The sequence below is a fragment of the Rattus norvegicus genome, chromosome 18, assembly GCF_021556685.1.
Source record: "Rattus norvegicus strain SHRSP/BbbUtx chromosome 18, alternate assembly SHRSP_T2T, whole genome shotgun sequence".
NCBI lineage: Eukaryota > Metazoa > Chordata > Mammalia > Rodentia > Muridae > Rattus > Rattus norvegicus.
In genome coordinates this window covers 46,209,602-46,223,743 of record NC_141551.1, presented here as the reverse complement: position 1 = coordinate 46,223,743, position 14,142 = coordinate 46,209,602, and the positions used below count along the sequence as shown (strand labels likewise).

The 14,142-nt window shown below is 38.8% G+C and overlaps 1 long non-coding RNA gene across 1 annotated transcript in view; it reads right to left on the bottom strand.

Annotated features, from left to right (window-relative positions):
* LOC103694213 (uncharacterized) overlaps positions 1–12,435 on the bottom strand; it is a 42,808-nt gene extending 30,373 nt beyond the window's left edge. The window contains exon 1 of the long non-coding RNA XR_015642962.1: positions 12,385–12,435. This is a non-coding gene — a long non-coding RNA (uncharacterized LOC103694213). The remainder of the gene's footprint in view (positions 1–12,384) is intronic.
* Positions 12,436–14,142: the final 1,707 nt, after the last annotated feature.

Here is a 14,142-nt window from a genome sequence, read left to right as displayed (position 1 = left end):
CTCACGATCAGAAGCTTCATTCATCTTTAGCTAGTGGGCTAATGATGATGTAAATCTCTTAATTTTATCTTTGAACTTCTTTCCTGAGAAAATTCTGGCAGAAGAACACACATTGGAACAAATAATATTTTTACTATTGCCTACCACTCTATTCATGTGGAGCTTCTGCAATTCTCCCCAACACAGAAGACACAGGAGACACAGGAACTAATTGTGTGCACTATGTATACTTCACCTCGAGCACAACAGTTTCAAACATACACTTATCAGCTAGCAATTTCTATTGGTCAGAGCCTTGGGCTTCCCTTAACTGAATCCTCATTGTGATGGCTCAATGGGCTGAATCTTCTCAAGTTGGCTTGATTTTATTCCTATTTGCAGACTTTATACTCTTCTAAGTCTCCAAAAGTTATTGACAGAAGTCATTTCCTTGTTAAACAGAGATGACAGCAGCTTGCTCGTTCAAATCTTTTGAGCAAAGAAGGAAGAACAGGGTGTGGAGTTTAGAGTAGGTCAGGAGAATCTTTATTCTTGTTTCTGGTATCTGACTACAACTTCCTCATAAGACTCCACCCGTGCATGTGGTTCCCACATATTGTAATCTGTGTCTTAGTCGAGTTACCTGGTTCAGGACTTAAAAATATAACAAAATGATGACTTCATGTTTGCTACAGAATAACCAGGGTTGTGGTATGTACCACAATCTGGTATCCCGGGGAGACTCTAGAGGATGCACATACCAAATGATAGACATCTGGATGTCATCCAAGCATTTGCATTACAGTGAACAGTGTGTGGAAGCTCAGTAACACATATTGCATGCCAGTAAATGCAATGATCTGCTAAGGAACTTGGGGCACCCATGATCTCAAGAGGGCATAATTTCTTTTTAAACCATAACCTGCTTTGGATAAGGAACTAAGAAGTAAAGACATCTGTGAATTAGTGTCTTCTGCTGAAAGATGCACCCATGCAGGGGAATGAGAAAGCAAGCAACATATCCTCCTTCTCTCTACTCTTTCTACATTTGTCAGCAAGGCAAAGACAGAGAATATTGGTAGAATGTACACATTAAAGAGGGAAATAAAATCACTGTGTTAGCTTTCTGTACTTTTTCTATTGTTGTACGAAAATGATACATTTCCGTATATAGGCTACAAAAAATGAATGCTACAAATTTGGTATGATTTGAATGCATTTAAGATTGACATAGAACAATATAAAGATGGATAGCAAAACCAGTGTGAATAATTTAAATTTTGTTTTATCAGAAAAAAATTACTCAAAAATAAAATGTCAAGGTAAGTTGAGAATAAGACTCTAGAAGAAAAGAGTAAACTGAATGCTTTAGTTATTTTCAGGACACTTCTCTCTGCATTTTGATGCTAATATTTTTGTTCCCATTGTGCCCTCCGCAGGATAAATCCAAATCTGTCTGCATTTGGGTGCTGATCTGTGGGATCTCTGCTAGCCTCCAGAATGCCTATGACTTAGAGCCTCTTACTTGTTTTTCTTTTCATCTGAATGGTATTCTGTGTGGCATTACCTGGCTCAATTGGCTTTATTTTGACTTAGCTGGAGATTTGAGCATTTCTATGTGCTTCTTTTCAGTATTCAGAGATATCTCTCAGGCTTTTCTGTTATCTCACATCCAACATTTCTCCATCTAAGTTCTCTTTTCCAAAGATATGCTACATAACTTTCTCTTACAGCTTGATGATGATGATGGTGGTGGTGGTGGTGGTGGTGGCCATGATCATGAGCTACAGTTTGACAATTTAACTTGACTCCAACTTGAATTGGGTGTCAATGAGTCTGCACATTAATTTAGAGGTGACTGAGCACTAAAAGTGATATTAGGACATTAAACATCTCTCAATTTATTCCACACATTTTCAGTGTCTGTAGTTTGTTATTGTTGTTGTTGTTGGTGGTGGTGGTGGTGGCGGTGGTGGTGGTGGTGGTGCTGGTGCTGCTGCTGGTGGTGGCGGTGGTGTGTGTGTGTGTGTGTGTGTGTGTGTGTGTGTGTGTGTGTATCTTTCTCACGGTTACTTTTTGACATGGGAAAAATTGGTAAGAACGGTTGTTAAAAATAAGAGTAGAGACGAATGGACATTTTTACTTTCTCTTATTTGTGGCCTGTACTTTAGAATTGCTTGTAATTTCTACATTTCTCCTGGTTGAAGAAATAATTGTTTTAGTCAATACAGAGCAATTCATGCACTAAATTTCAGTTGTCCGAACAACCATTGATTGTTCTAGAATTATCATGTTATTATTTATTTTGAGTGTCAGACAATCAATGTTCTGTTATTTCAGCATTAAGAATGCATATAAGTATTTTCTTCATAAATATAATTAACATAAAAATTAATCTGATGATTAATTCTGTGAAAATAGACATATATACTTATTCAAATCTGATATTAACTTATGTCTGTTTTCTGAGCTTTTGAATAAATATATTTATTCAAATTATGATGAGCATCTCAGGATAAAGCGTTATCTTTGATTCAGATTGTATTGGTGCATTAAGTTTCCCATATTCAGACACTTTAAACTGGTAGGTACGTAAAGACTGAAAACTAAACATGAACTTTCCTTATATATGACATTCTCCCCCTTAGGAAATGAATAATCATGGGAAGTGTGGAAAAACTATAGAACCATCTTGAAAGTTCACTGATTTGAAAAGCTGATTAATGTTTCCATTATATATTCTTTGTAAGAAATATTTTCAGATTTCATCAAATGTCAAACCAGGGAGATAGCGGTCTTTAATCACCTACCACATCTACAGGCTGCCACAGCAGCACAAAACGAGCTGTCATCAGTTAGAATGCCAGTGTTATTTCAAAATACATTTTGTGGTGTGATTATAAGCAGTTTTGAGCTTGGTTTCAAATTCTATATAGTTAGGGCTTGCAAAATGTGTTGTTTTGGGAATTTTCTTTGTGTGAGGTCAGCATCCTTAATTGCTGATGCCTTAGAGAAATTGCCCATGTCCTCAATTTTACCTCTGTCATTTGTCCAATGACCTTGGGAATTAGTCATCTCATAAATAAGTGATCAAACTTGAATGTCAGCATAGTGTTTCTCTCATTCTTCTTTTCCTCCTACTTATTCATTTTCCTCTAATTTTCTGAAATATGTGAATTAATTTTTAGATATTAAAATATACATTTGAGTTTGTGGATATACAACAAAAGAATGGTGGGATTATAAAAGTAAATAAGTAAGTAAGTAAATAAATAAATAAATATTTAGACATTTGGGTTTTGCGATAGAGGTTAAAGAATGTTCAAGCCATAGGAAAACTGGTACCATTTTTCTCTTCTGACAATCTTTCCTGGGCTGAGTTTCTTTACCTTCTTTCATAAATGAAATGACTTCCTTGAAGTTTCTTTTTTTTTTTTTATTTATTTTTTTTTATTAACTTGAGTATTTCTTATATACATTTCGAGTGTTATTCCCTTTCCCGGTTTCCGGGCAAACATCCCCCTCCCCCCTCCCCTTCCTTATGGGTGTTCCCCTCCCAACCCTCCCCCCATTGCCGCCCTCCCCCCATAGACTAGTTCACTGGGGGTTCAGTCTTAGCAGGACCCAGGGCTTCCCCTTCCACTGGTGCTCTTACTAGGATATTCATTGCTACCTATGGGGTCAGAGTCCAGGGTCAGTCCATGTATAGTCTTTAGGTAGTGGCTTAGTCCCTGGAAGCTCTGGTTGCTTGGCATTGTTGTACTTTTGGGGTCTCGAGTCCCTTCAAGCTCTTCCAGTTCTTTCTCTGATTCCTTCAATAGGGGACCTATTCTCAGTTCAGTGGTTTGCTGCTGGCATTCGCCTCTATATTTGCTGTATTCTGGCTGTGTCTCTCAGGAGCGATCTACATCCGGCTCCTGTCGGTCTGCACTTCTTTGCTTCATCCATCTTGTCTAATTGGGTGGCTGTATATGTATGGGCCACATGTGGGGCAGGCTCTGAATGGGTGTTCCTTCAGTCTCTGTTTTAATCTTTGCCTCTCCCTTCCCTGCCAAGGGTATTCTTTTTCCTCATTTAAAGAAGGAGTGAAGCATTCACATTTTGATCATCCGTCTTGAGTTTCGTTTGTTCTAGGGATCTAGGGTAATTCAAGCATTTGGGCTAATAGCCACTTATCAATGAGTGCATACCATGTATGTCTTTCTGTGATTGGGTTAGCTCACTCAGGATGATATTTTCCAGTTCCAACCATTTGCCTACGAATTTCATAAACTCGTTGTTTTTGATAGCTGAGTAATATTCCATTGTGTAGATGTACCACATTTTCTGTATCCATTCCTCTGTTGAAGGGCATCTGGGTTCTTTCCATTTTCTGGCTATTATAAATAAGGCTGCGATGAACATAGTGGAGCACGTGTCTCTTTTATATGTTGAGGCATCTTTTGGGTATATGCCCAAGAGAGGTATAGCTGGATCCTCAGGCAGTTCAATGTCCAATTTTCTGAGGAACCTCCAGACTGACTTCCAGAATGGTTTTACCAGTCTGCAATCCCACCAACAATGGAGGAGTGTTCCTCTTTCTCCACATCCTCGCCAGCATCTGCTGTCACCTGAGTTTTTGATCTTAGCCAATCGCACTGGTGTGAGGTGAAATCTCAGGGTTGTTTTGATTTGCATTTCCCTTATGACTAAAGATGTTGAACATTTCTTTAGGTGTTTCTCAGCCATTCGGCATTCCTCAGCTGTGAATTCTTTGTTTAGCTCTGAACCCCATTTTTTAATAGGGTTATTTGTTTCCCTGCGGTCTAACTTCTTGAGTTCTTTGTATATTTTGGATATAAGGCCTCTATCTGTTGTAGGATTGGTAAAGATCTTTTCCCAATCTGTTGGTTGCCGTTTTGTCCTAACCACAGTGTCCTTTGCCTTACAGAAGCTTTGCAGTTTTATGAGATCCCATTTGTCGATTCTTGATCTTAGAGCATAAGTCATTGGTGTTTTGTTCAGGAAATTTTTTCCAGTGCCCATGTGTTCCAGATGCTTCCCTAGTTTTTCTTCTATTAGTTTGAGTGTGTCTGGTTTGATGTGGAGGTCCTTGATCCACTTGGACTTAAGCTTTGTACAGGGTGATAAGCATGGATCGATCTGCATTCTTCTACATGTTGCCCTCCAGTTGAACCAGCACCATTTGCTGAAAATGCTATCTTTTTTCCATTTGATGGTTTTGGCTCCTTTGTCAAAAATCAAGTGACCATAGATGTGTGGGTTCATTTCTGGGTCTTCAATTCTATTCCATTGGTCTATCTGTCTGTCTCTGTACCAATACCATGCAGTTTTTATCACTATTGCTCTGTAATACTGCTTGAGTTCAGGGATAGTGATTCCCCCTGAAGTCCTTTTATTGTTGAGGATAGCTTTAGCTATCCTGGGTTTTTTGTTATTCCAGATGAATTTGCAAATTGTTCTGTCTAACTCTTTGAAGAATTGGATTGGTATTTTGATGGGGATTGCATTGAATCTGTAGATTGCTTTTGGTAAAATGGCCATTTTTACTATATTAATCCTGCCAATCCATGAGCATGGGAGATCTTTCCATCTTCTGAGGTCTTCTTCAATTTCTTTCCTCAGTGTCTTGAAGTTCTTATTGTACAGATCTTTTACTTGCTTGGTTAAAGTCACACCGAGGTACTTTATATTATTTGGGTCTATTATGAAGGGTGTCGTTTCCCTAATTTCTTTCTCGGCTTGTTTCTCTTTTGTATAGAGGAAGGCAACTGATTTATTTGAGTTAATTTTATACCCAGCCACTTTGCTGAAGTTGTTTATCAGCTTTAGTAGTTCTCTGGTGGAACTTTTGGGATCACTTAAATATACTATCATGTCGTCTGCAAATAGTGATATTTTGACTTCTTCTTTTCCGATCTGTATCCCTTTGATCTCCTTTTGTTGTCTGATTGCTCTGGCTAGAACTTCAAGAACTATATTGAATAAGTAGGGAGAGAGTGGGCAGCCTTGTCTAGTCCCTGATTTTAGTGGGATTGCTTCAAGTTTCTCTCCATTTAGTTTAATGTTAGCAACTGGTTTGCTGTATATGGCTTTTACTATGTTTAGGTATGGGCCTTGAATTCCTATTCTTTCCAGGACTTTTATCATGAAGGGGTGTTGAATTTTGTCAAATGCTTTCTCAGCATCTAATGAAATGATCATGTGGTTCTGTTCTTTCAGTTTGTTTATATAATGGATCACGTTGATGGTTTTCCGTATATTAAACCATCCCTGCATGCCTGGGATGAAGCCTACTTGATCATGATGGATGATTGTTTTGATGTGCTCTTGAATTCGGTTTGCCAGAATTTTATTGAGTATTTTTGCGTCGATATTCATAAGGGAAATTGGTCTGAAGTTCTCTTTCTTTGTTGTGTCTTTGTGTGGTTTAGGTATAAGAGTAATTGTGGCTTCGTAGAAGGAATTCGGTAGGGCTCCATCTGTTTCAATTTTGTGGAATAGTTTGGATAATATTGGTATGAGGTCTTCTATGAAGGTTTGATAGAATTCTGCACTAAACCCGTCTGGACCTGGGCTCTTTTTGGTTGGGAGACCTTTAATGACTGCTTCTATTTCCTTAGGAGTTATGGGGTTGTTTAACTGGTTTATCTGTTCCTGATTTAACTTCGATACCTGGTATCTGTCTAGGAAATTGTCCATTTCCTGAAGATTTTCAAATTTTGTTGAATATAGGTTTTTATAGTAAGATCTGATGATCTTTTGAATTTCCTCCGAATCTGTAGTTATGTCTCCCTTTTCATTTCTGATTTTGTTAATTTGGACACACTCTCTGTGTCCTCTCGTTAGTCTGGCTAAGGGTTTATCTATCTTGTTGATTTTCTCAAAGAACCAACTTTTGGTTCTGTTGATTCTTTCTATGGCCCTTTTTGTTTCTACTTGGTTGATTTCAGCTCTGAGTTTGATTATTTCCTGCCTTCTACTCCTCCTGGGTGTATTTGCTTCTTTTTGTTCTAGAGCTTTTAGGTGTGCTGTCAAGCTGCTGACATATGCTCTTTCCTGTTTCTTTCTGCAGGCACTCAGCGCTATGAGTTTTCCTCTTAGCACAGCTTTCATTGTGTCCCATAAGTTTGGGTATGTTGTATCTTCATTTTCATTAAATTCTAAAAAGTTTTTAATTTCTTTCTTTATTTCTTCCTTGACCAGGTTATCATTGAGTAGAGCATTGTTCAATTTCCACGTATATGTGGGCATTCTTCCCTTATTGTTATTGAAGACCAGTTTTAGGCCGTGGTGGTCCGATAGCACGCATGGGATTATTTCTATCTTTCTGTACCTGTTGAGGCCCGTTTTTTGACCAATTATATGGTCAATTTTGGAGAAAGTACCATGAGGAGCTGAGAAGAAGGTATATCCTTTTGCTTTAGGATAGAATGTTCTATAAATATCCATTAAGTCCATTTGGCTCATGACTTCTCTTAGTCTGTCTACATCACTGTTTAATTTCTGTTTCCATGATCTGTCCATTGATGAGAGTGGGGTGTTGAAATCTCCCACTATTATTGTGTGAGGTGCAATGTGTGTTTTGAGCTTTAGTAAGGTTTCTTTTACGTATGTAGGTGCCCTTGTATTTGGGGCATAGATATTTAGGATTGAGAGTTCATCTTGGTTGATTTTTCCTTTGATGAATATGAAGTGTCCTTCCTTATCTTTTTTGATGACTTTTAGTTGGAAATTGATTTTATTTGATATTAGAATGGCTACTCCAGCTTGCTTCTTCTGACCATTTGCTTGGAAAGTTGTTTTCCAGCCTTTCACTCTGAGGTAGTGTCTGTCTTTGTCTCTGAGGTGTGTTTCCTGTAGGCAGCAGAATGCAGGGTCCTCGTTGCGTATCCAGTTTGTTAATCTATGTCTTTTTATTGGGGAGTTGAGGCCATTGATATTGAGAGATATTAAGGAATAGTGATTATTGCTTCCCGTTATATTCATATTTGGATGTGAGGTTATGTTTGTGTGCTTTCATTCTCTTTGTTTTGTTGCCAAGACGATTAGTTTCTTGCTTCTTCTAGGGTATAGCTTGCCTCCTTATGTTGGGCTTTACTATTTATTATCCTTTGTAGTGCTGGATTTGTAGAAAGATATTGTGTAAATTTGGTTTTGTCATGGAATATCTTGGTTTCTCCATCAATGTTAATTGAGAGTTTTGCAGGATACAGTAACCTGGGCTGGCATTTGTGTTCTCTTAGTGTCTGTATGACATCAGTCCAGGATCTTCTGGCCTTCATAGTTTCTGGCGAGAAGTCTGGTGTGATTCTGATAGGTCTCCCTTTATATGTTACTTGACCTTTTTCCCTTACTGCTTTTAATATTCTTTCTTTATTTTGTGCGTTTGGTGTTTTGACAATTATGTGACGGGAGGTGTTTCTTTTCTGGTCCAATCTATTTGGAGTTCTGTAGGCTTCTTGTATGTCTATGGGTATCTCTTTTTTTAGGTTAGGGAAGTTTTCTTCTATGATTTTGTTGAAGATATTTACTGGTCCTTTGAGCTGGGAGTCTTCACTCTCTTCTATACCTATTATCCTTAGGTTTGATCTTCTCATTGAGTCCTGGATTTCCTGTATGTTTTGGACCAGTAGCTTTTTCCGCTTTACATTATCTTTGACAGTTGAGTCAATGATTTCTATGGAATCTTCTGCTCCTGAGATTCTCTCTTCCATCTCTTGTATTCTGTTGGTGAAGCTTGTATCTACAGCTCCTTGTCTCTTCTTTTGGTTTTCTATATCCAGGGTTGTTTCCATGTGTTCTTTCTTGATTGCTTCTATTTCCATTTTTAATTCCTTCAACTGTTTGATTGTGTTTTCCTGGAATTCTTTCAGGGATTTTTGCGATTCCTCTCTGTAGGCTTTTACTTGTTTATTAATGTTTTCCTGTGCTTCCCTAAGTGTGTTCATGTCTTTCTTGAAGTCCTCCAGCATCATGATCAAATATGATTTTGAAACTAGATCTTGCTTTTCTGGTGTGTTTGGATATTCCATGTTTGTTTTGGTGGGAGAATTGGGCTCCGATGATGGCATGTAGTCTTGGTTTCTGTTGCTTGGGTTCCTGCGCTTGCCTCTCGCCATCAGATTATCTCTAGTGTTACTTTGTTCTGCTGTTTCTGACAGTGGCTAGACTGTCCTATAAGCCTGTGTGTCAGGAGTGCTGTAGACCTGTTTTCCTCTCTTTCAGTCAGTTATGGGGACAGAGTGTTCTGCTTTCGGGCGTGTGGTTTTTCCTCTCTACAGGTCTTCAGCTGTTCCTGTGGGCCTGTGTCTTGAGTTCACCAGGCAGCTTTCTTGCAGCAGAAAAGTTGGTCTTACCTGTGGTCCCGAGGCTCAAGTTCGCTCGTGGGGTGCTGCCCACGGGCTCTCTGCAGCGGCAGCAACCAGGAAGACCTGTGCCGCCCCTTCCGGGAGCTTCAGTGCACCAGGGTTCCAGATGGTCTTTGGCTTTTTCCTCTGGCGTCCGAGATGTGTGTGTAGGGAGCAGTCTCTTCTGGTTTCCCAGGCTTGTCCGCCTCTCTGAAGGTTTAGCTCTCCCTCCCACGGGATTTGGGTGCAGAGAACTGTTTATCCGGTCTGTTTCCTTCAGGGTCCGGCGGGGTCCTGCCGCTCCTGGGCCCTCCCCCACGGGAGCCCAGAGGCCTTATACAGTTTCCTCTTGGGCCAGGGATGTGGGCAGGGGTGAGCAGTGTTGGTGGTCTCTTCCGCTCTGCAGCCTCAGGAGTGCCCACCTGACCAGGCGGTTGGGTTTCTCTCTCACCGGGTCTGGGAGCAGAGAGCTGCTGCGGGCCAGGATCCGCGGGTGGGGGACTTCCGGTAAACACAGAACGTGCTGGGTCCTAGAGAAATTCTGCTTCCGTGTGTCCCAAGCTCACCAGGCAGCTTTCTTGCAGCAGAAAATTTGGTCTTACCTGTAGTCCCGAGGCTCAGGTTTGCTCGTGGGGTGCTGCCCAGGGGCTCTCTGCAGCGGCAGCAACCAGGAACTTCCTTGAAGTTTCTTAAGAACAAGTTAACCAATTTACTATCATTCCTAATGAAATGCATCAAAGGATTGGGTTTGATATACAACAGAGTATATCAATTCTGAACATCTACCAATTTGTTTTCTGTGTAGAGCACTGGCTGTTTTCTGGCCATTTTGTGATTACACCTATTGTTTATAACATGTATATTCTACTTGATCTTTATAAGGACCAAATTATTTAAAATCCTTGTTTAATAAAAATAGCATATATTCCTATTACCTTCTAAAATGTATATGATAATTGTGAAATATCAGGTCTTAATATTTTATCATAATTCACTCTGAAAAAATCATCTGCTAAAATATTAAAACATAGAAAGTAATATGATTCCTCAAGGCTTTTAAAATAACTTTGGTATTATTTGTCCCTCCTGAGACCTTCTTTTTATTAACTGTATTAATTTCTGCCTCCATCCAATTAGAGCTGTCACTCCCGGTTTTAACATCTCCCCTACATATGATCTGTATCCTGCTATTTTCATCTTATGGTCTCGTCCCCCATATTAATTAACTTTCTATTGTCCTGATAAGACACCATAACCAAGGAAACTTAGAGGAGAAAGGAGTTTACAAAGGTTGATCATTTCAGAGGGTTAGACTCCATGGCCATCGTGGTGTAAACATGGCAGCATGGAGGCCGACACGGCACACGAGCAATGGCTAGAAGTTTGTCACTTTATCTACATGTAGGACGCAGAACAGGATGAAGAGAGAGAGAGAGAAGGAGAAGAAGAAGGAGAGGGAGGAGGGGAAGAAAGAGAAGGAGAGGGACAGGGCGGAGGTACAGGGAGAAAAAGAGAATTAGGAATGGTGAATTTATTTGAATCCTCAAATCCCAGCCCCCACTATAACATGCCTTCTCCCACATGGCCACACACACCTCTAAATCCTTCCCAAACAAGTCTTCAAACTGGGGAAATATGTGATCCTATGCGGGACATTTTTATTTAAATCCCTTTGTACTTTCCTGATCCATCTAGTTATTTTATGTTATATACTCCTGTTTGAAAATTTGGAGCTAGGAACAACAGATAGGAGAACATATGGCATGTATCTTTCTGTGTCTGGATTACATTACTGAATATAATTTTTTCAAGGTACAACCATTTACCTTAAATTTTTATATTTCTTTTATGATATGTATGGTTGTCATGCCTGTCCATATGTTCGTATTCCACTTAGGTGCCTGTTGCTTGCAAATGTCAGAAAAGGGAACCAAATCCCTTGAAACTGGAGAGAGAGTTGTGAGTTACCGTGTGGGTATTGGGACTCAAAGTCAGGTTCTCTGGAAGAGCAAGAAGTTCTCATTATGACTGAGCCATCTCTTCAGCCCAAATTTAACTTTACAGCTGAAGAGCATTCAAAAGTGTATGTATAACATATTTTCATTATCCATTAACTTGTTGAAAGACATCTAAGTTGTTTCAATTTCCTATCTATTATAAATGTCATGATAATGATTATGACTGAGCTTTTTCTGTGATATTTTAAGTTTTTTGAGGACTCTCTGCACTGGATTCCAGAGTGGCTACACCAGTTTCACATCCTCCAACAATTAATGTAGGTCTCCCTTTCCCCACAAACTCACTAGCACTTGATTTCAGTTTTTTGTTTTGTTTTGTTGTGGTGGTGGTGGTATTGTTTTGTATTTTATTTTGAATCTAAACCATTTTGACCAGAAAATGTGAAATTTCATATTTGTTTTAATTTGATTTGTTTCTTAATTGCTAATGATGCTGAACAGTGTTTTGAGGTATTCATTAACCATTTTCATTTCTTATATTCAAAGTGCTCTCCTCAGATCCCTAATCCACTTCAATATTGGGCCATTTGTTTCCTTAACTGTTTGGGGTTCAGTTATATGTTTGTTCTGGATATTGATCTCCTGTCAGATATTTACCTGGCAAAGATTCTTACCCAGGTTTTCTTCTTTACTTGATTGCTTCCTAGTTATAAAAAAGATTTATCGGATCCCACTTGTAAGTTGTTGACACTAATTCCTGGATAAATGACATCCTATTCAGAAATTCCTTTGTTACCCCACCTATATCTTATAGTGTAATACCTGTTTTTCCTCCTAGCAGTAAATTTAGTACACACACACACACACACACACACACACACACACACCACATAAACCAACAACTCAAATGAAGGTTTCTCAAGTCTGGTACTGGAGTTTTCATTAGTCTATGGCTCTTGTGGTGAACATTCTTAGCCTATGTGATGTAAATACACATATATTTAAGGACTGCTCAACAAAGGGAGGTCACACTAGGTACTGAAACCTAGCTGACTCCCCTAGGCTAGTAAGGCCACAGATCTTAGAAGAGAACTTACTATTTCCACTTTGCTAGACCAGCATGATTCCTACTTCATTGTAAAACTGACCTTGTACTCACAGTTGAGATTCTAAAACTGACCTTGTACTCACAGTTGAGATTCTAAAACTGACCTTGTACTCACAGTTGAGATTCTAAAACTGACCTTGTACTCACAGTTGAGATGTAACCTTATCAATGAAGTTTCTCTTACTGCAAATAGAGACCATTAGAGTAATGTACAATGAGACAGACTGTAGAAATCAACAGACTGTAGGGAACATATCGCAAGGGAATACATATAGAACCTAACTCCTGCACCTAAGTCTCAGGGAACGTGGTGGAAGACATGGTGGAAAGATTGTTAGAGCCAGAGTACCAGAACATCTGTTATGAGACGTTTTTTCCTAGAAATGACTCATTGAATAACAATATCAACAAACATTCTATTGGGGAAGGGGGAAATCACAAGGGCTTCAATACCAAGACAAACATTGCCAACTAATGACTGCTGAGAGAGGGAGAGATAGTCCCTCCAGGGATGAGCCCCATAATTGGTTATCTAACAAAAGTGGTCAGCCTTAAATTAAACAATATGAACATAAAAACCAGAAACCAAAAACAAACAAACAAAAAAAGATTCAGAAGGATGTATTGACATAAATGTAAATCTTCTAGCACCTTCATGCGTTTTTAAAACACACACACACACACACACACACACACACACACACACACACACACACGGAGAAAGAGGGAGAGAGACAGAGAGACAGAGAGACAGAGAGACAGAGAGACAGAGAGACAGAGAGACAGAAACAGAGAGAGACAGAGAGAGACAGAGACAGATAATGTCATCAATCTGAGAGGGATATGTGGGAGGGGGAGGGATTGGAAGGAGAGAACATAGGATGGTTTAGATGGAGGAGTGAAAGGGAAAAATGATATGATTATGTTTTAATTACAACATACTTAAAAGAAATAAAAGAGACATAGAGAATCATCTCAGAAATTAAGAGAATTCATTGCTTTTACATAGGACACAAATTCAGTTACCTACCCATATCATGGCTCAACAACCACCAGTAACACCAATTCTGGGAAATCTGACACCTTTTTTTTAACTGTTGTGAGTAACAGGCACTCAGGCTGTACTCGTGTATGCAAAAAATTCGTGACCATAAAATAATTAACTAAATCTTAATTTTTGCAACTGAAAAAATAAAGACTAAACAAATAAGAAAGAAATTATCTTTTCTCATTCAAGGTGAATAATATATAAAATGAAACTGTTAAGTATACAAGAAAATCTGTTCATTTATATAATCAGACAAATATTAACAAAAGTTTTCTTTTTCACTTATTTTATTGTTGATAATGGATTTTCATTCCTCATCACATAGACCCATGCACCCTGAGGAATTCAACCTGTTTCAGAGGTGGCTGATCACATAGAAGAACATTCCTGATTTTGAACATACCTGTTGGACCACAACATACTTTTCTACCTTTGAGCCTGAGATAGAATCTGAGTATATCTACCATTGACCTACATTTTGGTTTTTTGTTTGTAGTTTAGTTGTTTGTGGTTTTGTTTTGTGTAACATTTGAACTTTAATATCTTTGGTCAAGGAATTCACTCTCCTAATATGTTCAGGAATATTTGAATCCTCTCAATTTATATTGCAAATAGCAACAAAAGTTATAGAATTATGTAGACATTCCTCTTTAAGACTTACTAGTAATGTTGTGATTGTGTTTTAGTAAAGAATAGCCA